The sequence below is a fragment of the Myodes glareolus genome, chromosome 17 (assembly GCF_982192425.1).
Source record: "Myodes glareolus chromosome 17, mMyoGla1.1, whole genome shotgun sequence".
In the NCBI taxonomy this organism is placed as follows: Eukaryota; Metazoa; Chordata; class Mammalia; order Rodentia; family Cricetidae; genus Myodes; species Myodes glareolus.
Window position 1 is genome coordinate 52,427,959 of NC_142042.1, and position 15,816 is coordinate 52,443,774.

Consider the following 15,816-nt stretch of genomic DNA (forward strand, 5'->3'; position numbering starts at 1 on the left):
AAGGCAAGCCAGACTTCTCACACAGCACTGACACAAATATTATATGGAGGAACATAGCTGTGATGACGAGAAATATCTTTGTATTTACTCTAAATCATGATTACACCGGCTGGCATCTCCCTACCAGACTGTAAATTGCACCTGTCTTGAGGACTGTGTTTGCCTAAGGCAGTGGTTCTCAACCTTTCTAATGTGGCCCTTTAACACAGTTGCTCATGTCGTGGTGACCCCCAACCATAAAATTATTTTTGTTGCTACTTCATAACTGTAATTTTGCTACTGGTATGAATCATAATGTGAATATTTTTGAAGATAGAGGTTTGCCAAAGGGGTCGCTTTCCACAAATTGAGAATCGCTGGCTATTGTGTACTAAGTCTCTAATATTCCTTTTGCAAAAAATTAATTATGAAGATTAGGAATAATGTATTCAGAGTAATTCATTTTTGTGCTTTTAAATATTAAGCAACTTCTTTATTTATTTATTTATTTATTGGCTTTTTGAGACGGGGGTTTCTCTGTGTAGCTTTGGAGCCTGTCTTGGAACTCCTTTGTAGACCAGGTTGGCCTTGAACTCATTGAGACACGTGAGTGCTGGGCTGGAAGGTATGTGCCGGCAGTGCCGGCAGATATTCGGCTTCTTGTATGTACTTGTTACACGTCCTTTAAAACAATGTGGTTATTAATCCAGCTCAATCAATTGTGAGCTGAAGTGCAGCCTACAGAAAAGAAAACCAAAATCTCTGATCTTCGGTGGAGGGCATTCTCTTTCCTGCAGGTTATCTGGTCCTGTTTCTAGGGTTTGCTGTCACGAAGATCTGCATTCGTGTGTTCAGGAAAGCCATTCCCTCTCATCCAACTGCTCTTTGTTTCAGCTTCGATACAAACGCCATTGCCCACGGTATGACGGGGCCCAAACATACAAGAGCATTCCATGTACCCAAATGGCAAGCATAGTGTGGGAAAACAACGCACAAGTTTGCAATTACTTGACTTCGGCCTGAAAGGGAGGTCGGCAGGGCTTATGTCCTCCTCTACCGTGTGCTTGTTCCGGCCCAGGGGCTCCATCACCAGAACTCTTCTGTGCACCTAGTGTGTGATGTGGTTATGAGGGTGGTCTCCCGGCGCTTCTTTGCGCCCTTGCTTCCAACACCACACCCAGAGGCCGGTGCAAGAGGAAAGAGAGAGCAAAAAAGCCACGTTACTAGGATTTCAATAATTAACTCTAAAGCAGAAGCTAAAACTCACTTGGCTTTTCACATTTTGGATAAAAACCCAATTAAGCCACTTCAAGGTGTTCCCAGAGCCCTGCCCCTCAGTCTCCTTGGAGGGGAAAGTTGCAGAACCTTGGCGACGGATAGAGCGAGCACAGACTCCAGCCGGTCTGAGGAGGGTACTTCCTCCCGGAAGTGACGCGAGTTCAATCCCAGTCTGGCTCTCCCAAACAAAAGGGATCCTGGGGCCCCGGGAGGAGCTGGGATGACTTTGTAGAAGACCCGCCTCCAGTCTGCGCGAATTGGTGGCAGAGACGCAAGAACGAAGCTTCGATTGGCCGAAGCATCTGCCAGTCGCTGCCGCCGGCGGATGAGGGGGCGGACCCTGGAAGGCTGGGGATGGGGAGCGGGCGGCGGAGGCGGCGGCGGGGAAGGATCCCGGAGAGCAGAGACCAGGTACGGAGCGCGGGCTCTGGGCCCGGCGGTGCTGGGGGCCGGGTCCCCAAGAGAGTCTCCTGGCCCGGAGCGTGGGTGGCTTCCCGCAGCGGCCCCTGTCGCGGTAGGGCTGGTCCTCTAGGGGGCGGGGCCGCCGCCTCCAGCTCCCGGGATTCCCCGAGGAGGCGCCGCGGCATCCTCGGGGGTCCTCGCGGCTGTTCATTGTCTCTCGCTAGCATCCGCCCCTCAGCAGGGGTCCCCTCCTGTCCAGGTACACGCCACTGTACATCGTGCCTATCCCCAGTCTCGGAGACGGACGGTGGGTTTAGTCTTCCAGGCTGCAGCCCCCACCCCCTATATTAGACCCCCACGAATTCCGGCATCCCTTCTCACACCTGTCCTTCCTCGCAAGAGTGGAACCAGACTAGTGTTCTGCATAAGGTAAAAACGGCATTTTCCTTATGAGGGATGGGCAAGAAAAAAAAAAAAAAAAGGACTGGACCCAGACAGACATTTCCAACAGCCATAGCGGCCTTGCCCCCTTTTTAGTCCGTCCCATCCCCCAGCCTCTGATGCTCAGCGTTGCTCCTGCATCCCCTCGGATCCAGTATTCTCTAGCCGAGTGTTGAGAACTGCCCGGCTTCGGGACGTTTTTAGAATGTGGCAGGTGAAATCATACATTACCTCCTTCTCATCGCCCTTTGTACCTTCTTCACCCTCCTATTTCTTGTGGGAGAAGCCCGCTTTTAGGGTTTTTTTTTTTTTTTTTTTTTTAGATTTGTGTTGCCTTTCGGTTTTGCTTTCCACCCGGTTTCTTCCCTGAGAACTTGATAGGAAAGCATCCGCGTATTTCAGAGCGAGGTGGGTGTGTTAGCTATCAGTAGAGTTGGCCTTGTGTGGGTAGGAATGCAGTGTGTATTGTTTGACAGCCAGTGAATAATAGCATATTTTCAAATGAACCGGTGTTAAGGTGTCAATAAATGGCTTTGCACTAAGAATCCCCATCTCCCAGTTTGAAGTGGGCTGGTCCGTTGCTCAGGGAGACTGCAGTTAACCTTGAAGGTGTGTGGCAGGTTGAAACAAAAGACAGGAAGTATTTGAACAAAATTCAGGTTCAGTTGGCTAGGTTTATGATTAATCTGGTCCTTTGGCCTTTGAGTACTCTCTTGCCCTTCTTTTATAGTGGGGTTTTACCCTCAAAGGAGACAAATATCCATGTGATGTGATTCTACCATGCCAGCATCATCAACCAAAATTTAGAGCATTAAAATAAAAGGTAGTTTTCAATTTCAGAGAGAAGGGTAAATAAAGGCCTGGTAAATTCTGTTCTCATGTAAAACTACCTAAGCGTCTCTGAGTACCTGTGAAGATTGGTTCAAGTCATCGATTGTAAAGTACAAATGCCTTTTGCCTGATGTTAATACCATCACATCTCCAGTAATCATGTATGGCTCGCAGTACCGCCTATTAATTTTTCCATATTTTTAGCATTTTAAAAGTTTAATCTCGAGTTTGCGTTACTACCGGTTATTTATAGCTGGTAGCTCTGAGATGCCGTGTTGCAGTCACAGAGGGTGATTGTAGTGGCTGTGGTCGCTGACCTCCGAGGAGACTTCCCGAAGGTAATTATTTTTGAATAGTCAGGGTTCCAAGGTTTCTGAGCCACTCTGGGGGCTTGCAGATCTGCTCCGTGATTGTTTCCAGATATGTAGTGAAAGGAAGCACAAAGGAGAAACTGTGTTCAGGGCCTCTCCAGCAAACGCAGTTTACTGCTGGAGGCGGGAAGGATACATTATCCCAGCAATAGCTGGGGAAAAAAAAAATCTAGAAGCAGAACAGGAAATCCCCGAAAGATATATCTTATTACATGAGGAGAGAACAGAAAATAAACTAAGGTAGAAGACTTCAGGAATCCAAGGAGCAGTGATTGCCAGGGTCTTGATAAACAGAGAGGGAAAAGAAAATAAAGTCCATTTGTGTTTTGGCACAATAAAAAAGACCTGTCTGATATACCTTTGCATCCTGAGGGTGTTTGGGTTTTGTTCTTTTAAATTGAGGGTGGGGCATTCAGTCTCACCATGTTTCTGGAAGCTATGTGTGTAGCTCAGGGGGCTTCTGTGTCCTGTGTTGGAATTATAGCATGCACTACTGAATTCAACTCAGGTGGAGCTCTTTCCTCTAGCCTTTTCAGTGTCTTTTTTGGTCGTGTTAGATGGCGAAAGGTGTTGTGTTCAGATAATTTGTGTCTCTCTGTGTGTGTATGTGTGTGTTTAGTGGATTCCATTAAACTATCCTTTTAGGACATAAAGTCTGCTCTTGGTAACTTACTTCCACATTGCCTAATATGAACACTGAGTTTAGTTTAAAACTCTCACCTAAGGATCAAACCAGACAGATCATAAAGTGATAAAATATAGCAAATCTTGTTAGTTTGAAACATCTGCTTTCTTGTCTTAATGTAATTTGGTTCTTCCTTATCTGGTATGATAGGGAATTGCCGTATCTGAAGTGACTAAAATTTTGACTTTCCTATGGGAAAATATCTCTGGTGAGGTGTTATGAAATTTGAGCCAGACTTACAAACACAATCAGTCGTAGTCATTTTAAAGTTATGTATGTATAGAAATCTCATCTAATGGGGATGAAGTGAATTCTGGAGAACACACTAGGAACTGTTGGTTATTTTTTTGTTTTAGTTTCTGAGTATACTGGGTAGTTTTATGTCAGCTTCACAAAGCTCAAGTCGTCTGGGAAGAAGGAGCCTCAGTTGAGAGAATGCTCCCACCAGAGAGTGGCCTGTGGGACAGCCTATGGGACGGACATCTTCTTGATTGATTAATGATGGGTGTGAGAGGGTCCAGCTCACTGTGGGTGGTGCCACACCGGGTCTGAGGGCCTGAGTGATGTAAGAAATCAGGCTGAGCAAGCCAGGAAATAGCACTCCTCTGTGGTCTCTGCCTCAGTACCTCTGTCCAGGTTCCTGCCCCGGCTTTTTCCTCACAGATGGAATGTGATTGGAGAATTGTAAGATGGCATATCCCTTTCCTCCCGAAGTTGCCTTTGGCTGTAGTATTTTATTATATCATGGTTAAGAGCACTTGTTTAATACACTGTATAATATATAGAAACCCAAACTAGGATAAGAGGTCTCCTTTAATTGTTTTTAGTGGATTTTTCATTGATTAAATTTTTTTATGCTTTTCTCTTAACCCTGTGCTGGGGCTTGTACCTCAACCCTTCCGCCTGAGCTATACGTCCAACCTCAATTCTTGTGCTTTAACTTACCACTGAATGTTCAATGGCACAGGACATCAAGGGACTCTTAGCAGTAATTCATACCACTCACAGCAAACACCATCTCCCTACTCTGTTAGGAGTTTGTGCCAAGTCGGAATCACATTTACGGTGCTGCCAGTTAGTTTGCTAACCAGAACTTGAGTTCTTGACTCTCTGTGGTATTTCTTAGAGGCTGCCATTGAACTGGTGTTCAGGGGGATGAGGGAGAGAGATGATTTCTATATAGGAAAATTGTGATAGTTGTCTGTGGGGTTGGCCCCCAGGAGCGGCTTACCCGCCTACTTTTAAAGGCTATTTTTAATTCCTGAATGTTTTCAGTCAGTAACTGAAAATCAAGTTCCAACTCTTAGTTCAGAGCTCTCTAAATGGCTGTGTCCTACATGAGGCAACTCGGTAAGTTCACATGTCGGAATGTAAGACTGAGGTGTCTCGTGTAGGAAAATCATTAGCACTTGGCATTTGAGTCAGAGAAGTTAATCATACATACATTCTGCTCTCTGGAGGCTGAGGCAGGGGGCTGTCCTTTGAGACCACCTTAGTCAAAAAAGGAAGTGAGAAAGAAGGAAAATGACACTAAATAGTCTCCGTAAGCAGAAGTGGAATAGTATTTGTTGATTGACTTCGTTTTAAATTTGTAAATAGCTATGATTTGGGCTGAAGAGATAGATGCTCGGTGGTTAAGAGCACTTGTTTCTCTCGCAGAGGGCCCAGGTTCAATCCCAGCATCCAGAAGAAGGCTCACAACCATCTTTAGTTCCAGTCCCTGTTTTTTGAAACAGGATATACTCTTTGTAACAGTCCTGACTATCCTGGAACTCACTTTGTAGACCAGACTGGCCTCGAACTCACAGAGATGTGCTTGCCTCTGTCTCCTGAGTGCTGGGATTAAAGGCGTGGGCCACTGCCACCTGGCAAGCTTTGCTTTTTAAATGCTGGCATCCTGCATCTTTTATAAATGGTTTTGTGGGTGCCGTACTTACTGTATGGGTTGTGTCTTCTATAAGATTTTAGAGATTTTCAATGGTAATTTTGATTTAAAGTATTTTCCTTATTTTTGAAAGCTACCTCTCCTGTTAGTCCAACAATAAGGAAAGATTTTAGGAATGGGCAAGAAAGGGGAGTTGAGAATGGCTGTGAGGAAGGGCAAGGGTTTGGGGACTGAAGACAGGACTTCAAACATTTTTGAAGAATGCTATAATACGGCCTCTTCTTGAAAAGTGGATCCAAAAGATGTGTCAAGTGCAGAGTCGGAGTGTCCCATCTAAGCGTGCCTTTGCCGGTAAAGGTATTCTGTTAGAGCCACTGTGTGTGTGTGTGTGTGTGTGTGTGTGTGTGTGTGTGTGTGTGTGTATTACGATTGTTAGTAAATTTAATAGAAACTAGAAAGGGAAAATTAGGGAGCACAAGATGATGGCGTTTAGAGACAAAACCCTGAGACTCCTGACTCTTAGCCTAGTGGGTGTTTAAAAGCATGCGGTCTTGTGTGGAGCCCAGGAGATGGGGGAAGGGACAGAAAGGAAAGAGAGGAGAAGTTGCTTTAACAAGGCATAAGGGGCTGGGGAGTTGGCTCAGTCGGTTAGGTGCTTGACTGCGCAAGCCCGAGGAGTCAGTGTTCTGACCCGCAGCACCCTCATGCACAGCCTGTGCAGCTGCAAGCCTGTGAGCCCAGCCTGGGGGACCAGCGATCAGAGGATCCCTGGGGCTTGTGACCAGCCAGCCTTGCCAGTCAGGAAGTTCCAGCTTCGGTGACAGGCTGTCTCAGAAAATACGGTAGAGAGCAATTCAGGAGATACCTGTTGCTGACCTTTGGCCTCCACTGGCATGCACATCTACACTCGTCTCACACACACACACACACACACACACACAGAGAGAGAGAGAGAGAGAGAGAGAGAGAGAGAGAGAGAGAGAGAGAGAGAGATAGGAAGGGAAAAAAGGTATAGAAAACATGGCAGGGAGGTGGTAGGAAGAGGCTACTGAGGGCGTGAGGGAGGCCGTGCTGCTGATTCTCCTAGCTAGTCCTTTGGTGGGTACATTGGGATGAAAGCAGAGCAGTCCGGTTGTTCTTTACCCCACCCAGGAAAAGGACCCTGTACATGGCAGCCACACACCTCCTTTTTCTTTCTTCTTTTTTTTTTTTTAAAATTATTGACCGAGTTTCACTAAATAATTGCCCCAGCTTGAACTCTTTCTGTAGTCCAGACAGTCCTTGACATTGAGATCCTCCGGTGTCAGACTCGCGAGTAGCTGGGGTTGTGGGTTTGTGCCACCAGGCCAGGCGATAGTCTCATTTTAACTGGCTTAGTATTGGAGGACACGGATCTGGTCCTGTATGTCAGCTTTACCCCTTGTCTTCAGATTAAAGACGCCAAAATAGATTTCTTTAGGAGTCCAGTTCCTGAGACCTTGCCCCTCAGCACACTAGCCGACTCCCACAGGTTCCTCTTGGGGGGCTGCTTGGTTCTTAGTCAGCATGTCTCATATCGTAGTCATCATTTCCCCACTAAAACCAGTTCCTGTTCTAACATCCCTGTTTCTGTTGGCCACACCGCCATTGGTCACCGAGTCTCTAAACCTCTGCTGGATTTGGATTATTTCCCCATTAAGCTCCCTAAATGGAATCGGTCTCCAAGTCACTGTGCGTAAATCCCTCCCGCTTCCTCCTCCTCTTTCCACCAGACAGAACAGCTGTCCACAGAGTTCAGAATTGCGAAACCCGTAGGCAGATGTGTAAATGGGTGAATTGATAAATAGAGTGGAATAGCTGCTCCCGAGTTCAGAGCTGGGTTCACGGCTATTACATGTCTGATGTCAAAATCAGCTGTGATGGCTTTAGCAACCCCGTTTCTCAGTCATTACAAGTTGAAAGCTGGAACTTGATTAAGCGCTGTACAATTTCACTAGAAGCAGAGACACACTTTTCCTTTCCATTGCAGACCGTGCAGGGGACTGATGTAGGTGGAGGAGGGATCTTCCGTGTTCCCAAGTAGTGTGTAGCTATCATCATAGGTTAGACATGTGTGGGGCATGTCCCTAAACTGACATTTTTGGGAACTCAAGATGCCCTCTCCTCTTTGGATCAGGTCAACCTCCTGAGTTAGGTTAAAGAATAAATACATTTATTTTCATTTTTAAATTAGACACGTGAAAGATAGACAGTGATACTCTAGTGGAAAAAATAAATAAACAAAAAAAAAAATGTCTTGTCCTTGTAGGTGTTAGTATTCAGGCATCTGTACTGGCCTGACCATGAGATATACGTCCTCAGCTGTAGCCACTAAGAGCACCCACCTGTGCACATTCACTGTGTTTCCTTTTAAAAGGGCCCTGCCCACCTCCATCCCTCCCCTTCTCTCCCCGCTTCTGTCCCTCTCCTATCCTCCCCTCCCCTCCCCCTTCTCTTCTGTCCCCAGAGACCACTCTCCCCTGTCACTCCCCCTTTTCCCATTCAGTTTCCCCCAATTAAAAGAACCCTCCACCTGAGGTCCGTCCCTTGGCGCCTTTCTCTCCCGTGCGTCTTTTTCTAAATTACAGCAGTAGTCGGACTGGGATGTTCTTAAGTGATGCAGAGTGAGAACCGACAGCCACAGGCACTAGCTCATGGAGTCCACACAGCCTCCCGTTTTCTATGTGAAGAGCTACAGCTCAGATGTTAAATGGACCAGAGACAGCTTGAAAACCCAGTTGTCAGGCTCCGGTCCGTGCTCTCTCTGGTTCAGAGCAGTCTACCCTGGGGATGATTTCCCCTGAAGGACCGGAGCAGAAGACATTGCTGCTTGCTCATAATAGTCAGGTGGCAACAGATTGTTAAAACTAGGCTCGTGTGGAGGTCTTCAGAGTCCAGGGAAAGGCGCGAGCACAGTTCAGACACCTTGACTGTGGCGGTTAGTCCTCCAGACTGCTGGTGTGTCTCCGCAATCCCCATGGAGCTGGTGCCTTCATCTCCTGCAGCAGCTGAGGGTTTTTCCATTCAGGCCGCCTCAAGAATTGTGACCCATGAAACATTTTACTGAAAATGAAATCAACCTACACAACCATTGTTCCCTTGTTCTGGTTTTGTCAGAAGAGTGAAATTTTGGGGGACTCTGATAGTGAAAATAGACTTGTTAGACTAGAATCCTGTTATAACTTCATTTAAACTAACTAGCGAGTACGAAAACCAACTTCTGGTAATCTGATGTTTAAAGATATGAGTCCTTTCTTAAAATTTCAGTGAAAAATGTTTTGTTAAAACTTAATAATTTTCATTCACATCCATTCCAGAAACTAAAACTGTGCCATTCTTCTGGTGTGGTTTTCCGTTGGCGAGAAAAGTGAAAGGTAAACAGACCTGGCTTCTTGTTTGGTTTTTGAAGCTGGGTCTTACTATGTAGTCCCGGCTTGCCTTGAACTTGTAGAAATCCTCTTTCCTCCGCCTCCTGTGTTGGGATGACAGCTGTGCACCCATGCCCAGTCAGAAGGCCCGGTTTTGGTAGCTTTGTCTTGGCATCCTCAGACAGAGAGATGCTTGTTTATGGGCGGCTGTTCTTCAGCGCACCTGTAATCCTGCTGACAACATGTAGGAGAAATAACGAGAGAGACAGACTCACAGATACACACACAGAAGACCCTAAGAACCAAGCCAAAACTTAATCATAGTGTCCGAAAGAGCAAGGTAGACCAGATTTCAGAGATGAGTAAGTAGGGCTAGCAGGATGGCCCAATGGGTAAGGACATTTGCTGCCAAGCCTGATGACCTGTGTTCAGTCCTGGGACCAACATGGTAAAGAACCATTTCTGACAAGTTGTCTTCTAAACTCCACACAGATGCCATGTGCACGTGCGCGCGCACACACACACACACAACAAATAAGTAAATATAATACAAATTGTAATGCTCAGCGCTAGACCTGGTTCTCTTTAGCTGTGCTATATGCTCAGTCCTTGTTTGTAAATGAGGGGCTGAATTAGATTATTTCTGAGGCCCCATCACCTAAAATTGATAAAGTGATATTAGCCATGAATAGTGGTTTTCATGAAAACCATGGAGTCAAATTTACTGGTTCCAACCCCTTTTCTTCCACATACCAGTTATGAGACTGAGAAGGTCCTTCAGCCACAGTGCCTCAGCTTGACCTTTTTAATTGGGATTGCAGTGGGGTGTGACATCTGTCACCCAAGATAGTGATAATATATGTCAGGTCCTTAGGAATGTCTGGCACACATTCGTGTGTAGCTCAATAAATGCTTATTGTTTTTCATTATTTCTCATTTGAATTCTCCGAAAGTTATGCTGCAGAATGTTGAGGTAGTGGTGATTAATGTTCTCATTGTTCATAGTAAGCATAAGCGGGAAAAGTCTGGTGTCCTTGAGTCTGCCTTAAAGGAGTACTCCAGTGTCTTAATGCTGACCTTGAGGAGTTTTAGCACTCTGCAGAGCTCCTCCCTAGAAACACCCTCCGTGTTAGCTCCCTAAGTGTGTTTATCTTTCAGGATAATTCAGAGAGAGGGTCCTGCAATGTACAATCTCTAAAGCATTCTCCAAAACCATTCTTTTTATCGTAATGCTGTGTATTGCGTGGCCAGGAAAAAAAAGCTGTCTGAGAAAGGGCGTGCCCTGGCATGTGCTCACACAGTAGGCCGGAGGCTTGGGTCTGGTTCCTGTGCACTTTCAGAGTAGAAAGTGATCCAGGCCTAGTAGCACAGGTCTGTAATCCCAGCACTTGGGAGGCAGAGGCAGCAAGGTTGTTGAAAGTTTTAAATCAGCCTAGTCTAGATAACAAGTCCCAAGCCAACCGGGACATCGGAAACAAACAAACAAAAAGTGGTTAATATATTGTTTTATTGGGTGGCCTCAGACTGGTTGGTTTAAATAAAAGGAAGGTGTTTTCTCACCTGTTGGCTAAAAGTTTCTCACCTGTTAGCCCACTGTTCTGTTTAGGGTGCGCTCTGGCCTTGCACTTTTCCCTGACTGATCTCTATTCTAATTTTCACTCCTAAGGATACTACTCTTATTGGATTAAAGATTATATTGACCTTTTTATTGAGATTTTTTTCATACAATGTATTTTGATCATTTCATTTCCCCTTCCCCAACTTCCTGCCTTGCAACTTGATGTTCATTCTCCTTTGTAAACAAAACAAAAACCCCTGAAAATCAAAACAAAAATAAAGTACACAAAAAAACCATGAAGTCCACTTTGTATTGGCCACTCACTCCTGGGCCTGCCCTGGGGTGTGGCTTTTGTAACCAGTGACACTCCATTGGAGAAAACGGATTTTCTTCCCCCCTCCAATCAGGTATCAATTGCAAATAGCTAAAAAGACTAGGAATGGGACCTGTGTCCACTTTCCTTTCTCCATGCCGAAATTTTCTCCTGCTTGAACCTGAGCAGGTCTTGAGGGTTCTCCCGGAGTCTGTTAGTTCTTGTTTATCAGTCCTGCTGGATCTGGATGACTGTTTCCTTGGAGTCTTGGTTACCTCTGGCTCGCTGTCTGTCCACCTCCTCTTCCACGTAGATCCCAGAGCCTGTGGGGAGAGGTTTGACAGACATCTCATTTAGGACTGAGTACTCGCGCCTCTCACTCTACACTGCATGTAGTGGTGACCTCATTTTAACTTAATTGCCTCTGAAGTCTCTGGGGCTGGGAACTAGCTCACTGGTCCAGCACTTGCCTAGCAAGTTCAAGGCCCTGGGTTCAGTCACCAGTCCTGGCGAAAAAGGAAAAAAGGAAGGCGGCGGAGGGGGAGCATTCCTTGTGTCTTCATGTGTAATCACATTTTCAAACAGGAGTTTGGGGTAAGGGCTCAGCCCATTAACATATAGGAATGGAAATAGTCTTGTAATATCATCAGCTGAAAAAAGCTTGATTTAAAGTGTGGCTAATTAAGTTTATATTACTTAATAGTATAAAATGAAATTGTATTTTGCACCTTGACTTTAGGATTTTTTTAAATAATAGTCGTAGTAAAAGGTACATACACACACAACTGTATAGTGCAACTGGCCTTCAGTTTCCTCTGCCTCAGTCTCCCAAATGCTGGGCTCACAGGTGTGTGCCCTCACACTTGGCTAAAAACCGCTTTTTAAAACAAATCAGAAAATCGTTTTGTTAAAGCATGTTGACATGATCTTCTTCCCTGATCGAATCCTAAAAGACAATAAAAGGGGGTGGGACCATTTGGAGAATTGTTACTGTCTTACCAGAGATGAGCAGAAGTGCCGGGCTGGGCGAGTTTTTCATCTTTTGAGATAGTCTAACATGCCAGTACTTTTTACCTCCTGGCCGTGTGTCTGCGCCCACATTTAGGTTTGGTAGCTTTAAACACTGTTTCATGTTCATTGTCTTAATATCTCATGTATACTGGGTTTCTGTCATTTGGTTTGGTTTAGTTTGGTTTTGGCTTTTGATTTTGTTTCTAGAAAGGTCTCGGTTAACGAAGACAGGCCTCGACTCCAGTAGGCGTTCGTGCCCAGGCTGGCCTTGAACGTTTATCCTCCTGCCTCCCACTTCCCAAGTGCTGGGATAATAGGTCTGCACAGCCACGCCCCGGTATACACTGGGTTTTTAAAGCAGTGTACTGTTTAGTGGACAGATTCAAAGTGCCTATGTTTGTGTATTATCTCTTTGAGTTTTAAGAAGTAACTTACCCATATTTTGGTTTTACACAATATATTTGAGGCTGCTACATGATTGGAACAAATTTATTTTATATATCGTCATATCTAATTATTGATTCTAAAATCACACTGAATGGCCTCTGAGGCAGTTTTAGCCCAAGTATGAGTTATTTAAATTGGATATTTGAGTGTATAACAAAATGATCTCCTAGTAAAATAACTGAATTTTTAGAAATTTGAGGTTTTTTTTGAGGTCACACTGTCAAGAACTAAGACTAATCTAAATGTTGTTTTTTTTTTTAATCCATGTTCCTTATTACTAACTACTTAGAAAGTAAACCTTCCCTTGCACATACACCCAGATACTAGACACAAACATTTTACCTCTGCCCTGCCCTGCCCCGCCCTGCCCTGCCCTATTACTTACAGGGCTGTAAAAGCTGTTTGGGGTGTTTCTTTTTCTACCTCGCCTCTCTGGTAAAAGGGCAGCTGTGCCTGTTGTCCTACAAAATTAGTTCAGTTCCAGGGCACAGGCTTCATCGAGAAGCAGGAAACACAGTGAGAACCAGAATGAGCGGAGCTTGGGTGTTCCTCAGAGACAGGAAGGTTGGGAACAAACAGCAACCTATTTCCCAGGCAGAATCAGCAGGGCTGTTTGGGTGTGTGAACGAGGGGGGTGTGTAGCCCGTGTGCGCAGATACGCTCCCTCCTCCCTGATATCCGTAACTCCTCCTGATTGTTGTCACATTTAGGCCAGACACACCTTTAGTCTCAGTGCAAAAGGGTAAATTCAAAGCCAGCCTGGGCTACATAGCAAGACCCCATCTCAGAAAGAAAAAGGAGACCTGCTTGCACTCGGGAGGCAGAGGTAGGTGGATCTGTTGAGTTCAAGACTAGCCTGCTCTACATAGTGAGTTCCAGACCGGCCAGGGCTATGTAGTAAGACTGCCTCAAAAGACAGACAGAAAAAAATGAAAAAAGGAGAAGTTTGTTTAGTGAAGACTCACAATCTCGTTTGTTAGCTGGAGAAGCGGGAAGGAGCCTGTGACAGGTATGCTGAGCAAGCTTGTTTGAAATCACGTAATGTAAATAAAGTCTCATGCTTAGTCTTTAAGTGGGCTTATTTTTCCAGGGCATTGAAATACTTGTAACATTTTTATTGTGTGTGTTTCTATGTATTTTTATTAAGAAAACTCTGAAGTTTAGTACACTGTCAGCCAGCACTGGGATCTATCCAGACAACATGTGCGTGCACAAGTGGTTTTTCTTTCCCATTCATAGACTCGCATTCCTTAGACAGAGTGTCTGGGGGTAAACTCGGGCAGACTAGGCCTTGGAGGGGACTTCTGGAAAGAGCAGGCTGGGCATCTGGTTGGCATGATCCTGTCTTTGAAAGTCACTTAATGGATGGTGTCAGTGACAAGTAACAGCTCACTTGGAAAACAGAGCAGCCGATAGCCTATAGTATAGTGTGGCATACGTGTCCGAAACCTGGCAGCGATGATTCAAATGAGTGACAGCCTTTTTCTGAAAACCTTGGGCTGTGTAATTCTGCCCATATACTGGCAGAAATTGCTGGAATAACTTATTTAGTGGTTTGCCTGCCTGCATGCTGTTGGTCTTCTACTCTTGACTGTGATAGACTCTAACTTCCTCTTCTAAATTGGGAGGTTTAGGGTTTAACTGTTGACTCAGTAAATAAATTGGAATGAATCGAATAAAATTAAAGACCCCCATTTCCTTTTTCTTCTTGGGTTTTTTATTTCATTTTTTTCAAGTTTTCATACATGTATATATTCTGTGTTGAGCCTGACTCCCCTACGTCCCCATTCCCCCTCCTGAGCCCTCCTACCCTCCCTTTTCTGACTCCACTCCTTTCCCAGTGCCCCGTTTTTTCTCTGGTCAGTTTCACTTCTTGCATATTGGGGGGGGTGTCTTTTTTTTTTAACTATAGCTTAGTACCATTGGGGAAATATAAGCAAAACCATTTGTTTGTAAGTCAGCATTTGGTGTGTAGACATGATGGAAAAATAGAATTTGACAGTGTTTGGTCATCCTTGTAAACAGTGGAAAAGGTCACAGCTTGGTTTGTTTCTTTGTGGTTATCAGGAAGTGAGATGAGACGTTTTCTTGCACAGATTTGGCAGGTGGGACATTTTGGTTGTGATTATGTTCTAAGTGCATTGTGGCATCGTGCGTGACTCATGTCTGTTGCTCGGGCTTTTGTCAATCCAAGGAAAGTGAGTGTCCAGTGCCCTTGACGAGTTAGTCCTTAGAATGGCCCTGGACATCAGAAGAGATCCTGGATCCCAGAGGCTGAGGCGAGAGGATCAGCATTGGAGTTTGAGGTCCCCCTAGGCTCTGTCACAAGCCCCTATCTTAAAAAAAGGAGGGGGGATTTCAGTAGCTCCCACCCTCCATAATTACCCTTGCAGAGGAAAAGTCAGAGGCCTGGTGTTTCCGTTGTTACTCAGCTTCAGGCTGGGAACTGGCTATATCCTCTCGACATTAACAGTTTAGCGCCATCAGACCTTACCAGCTATGGTCCTATTGAACACCAATGGGACTCACTACACTGTTCATAATGTGGTTTCAAAGACAGTGAATCGCTTCTTGTTTTGCAGTGTTGGACACTTTTCTACCATGCTGACGGCATTTTAAATACCTGTCAATTTTCCAAAATTTTGACTGAAGGAAATCTATAAGACTTTGTACCAGAGGACGCAAGTGCAGCCACCAATACCAGGTCAGTGTTACCTCCTCTCCACCCACAGGACCCCCACTGCCGTACTAAATCATCATGCATCATATCTCTAATTCAGACAAGATTTTATGGTAAGAAGTTTATAATGTGTATTGAGAATAGATTCAAATGTATAGAGTAGCAAAGAATTGTTAAGTTTTAGTATTTATGAAGAATGGTGAGTAGAATATGTTGGCCCTGAGTTACACAGCTGTGACTTTTCCCCCATCCTGTATTGTATTTGTATTGCTTATAAACAATAAGCCAAATGAGTTGATAAGTGTTAATAAAATGTTCCAACTAGTTATAGGCACAGGTAAAACCCATTGTGTGTGTCTGTGTGTGTGGTGTATGCATGTGTGTGACCGTTCATGCTCCTGTGCAGGTGTGTGTACAGAACGAAGGACACTCTGGAGCAGATGTCCTTATTTTTGACACAGAGTATCTTCTGAACCTGGTGCTCACTGCTTGACTAGATTGGCTCATCCATAGGCTGTAGGGATCTGCCTGTCTCTGCCCTCACCGGTA

The 15,816-nt window shown here is 45.1% G+C and overlaps 1 protein-coding gene and 2 long non-coding RNA genes across 8 annotated transcripts in view; 1 reads left to right on the forward strand and 2 right to left on the reverse strand.

The window, feature by feature from the left end:
• Positions 1-15,816, forward strand: part of Cttnbp2nl (CTTNBP2 N-terminal like) — a 50,839-nt gene that overhangs the window by 715 nt on the left and 34,308 nt on the right. The window contains exons 1-3 of one of the 6 annotated variants that reach the window (XM_085677871.2): positions 1,652-1,668; positions 2,424-2,508; positions 15,170-15,291. The gene's annotated coding sequence lies outside the window, so the exon portion shown is untranslated. Of the gene's footprint in view, positions 1-1,559; positions 1,669-1,850; positions 2,089-2,423; positions 2,509-13,255; positions 13,414-13,467; positions 13,597-15,169; positions 15,292-15,816 lie in introns of those variants that run through there. The other 5 variants (XM_048442309.3, XM_085677873.2, XM_085677870.2 and 2 more) reach the window with 5 other exon arrangements.
• On the reverse strand, positions 438-2,403 carry LOC146891259 (uncharacterized). The gene is made up of 2 exons (XR_014997650.2): positions 2,332-2,403; positions 438-1,137 (listed from the first exon to the last, which is right to left on the reverse strand). It is a non-coding gene; the product is annotated as an uncharacterized LOC146891259 (long non-coding RNA).
• On the reverse strand, positions 10,935-13,180 carry LOC146891260 (uncharacterized). The gene is made up of 2 exons (XR_014997649.2): positions 12,973-13,180; positions 10,935-11,452 (listed from the first exon to the last, which is right to left on the reverse strand). It is a non-coding gene; the product is annotated as an uncharacterized LOC146891260 (long non-coding RNA).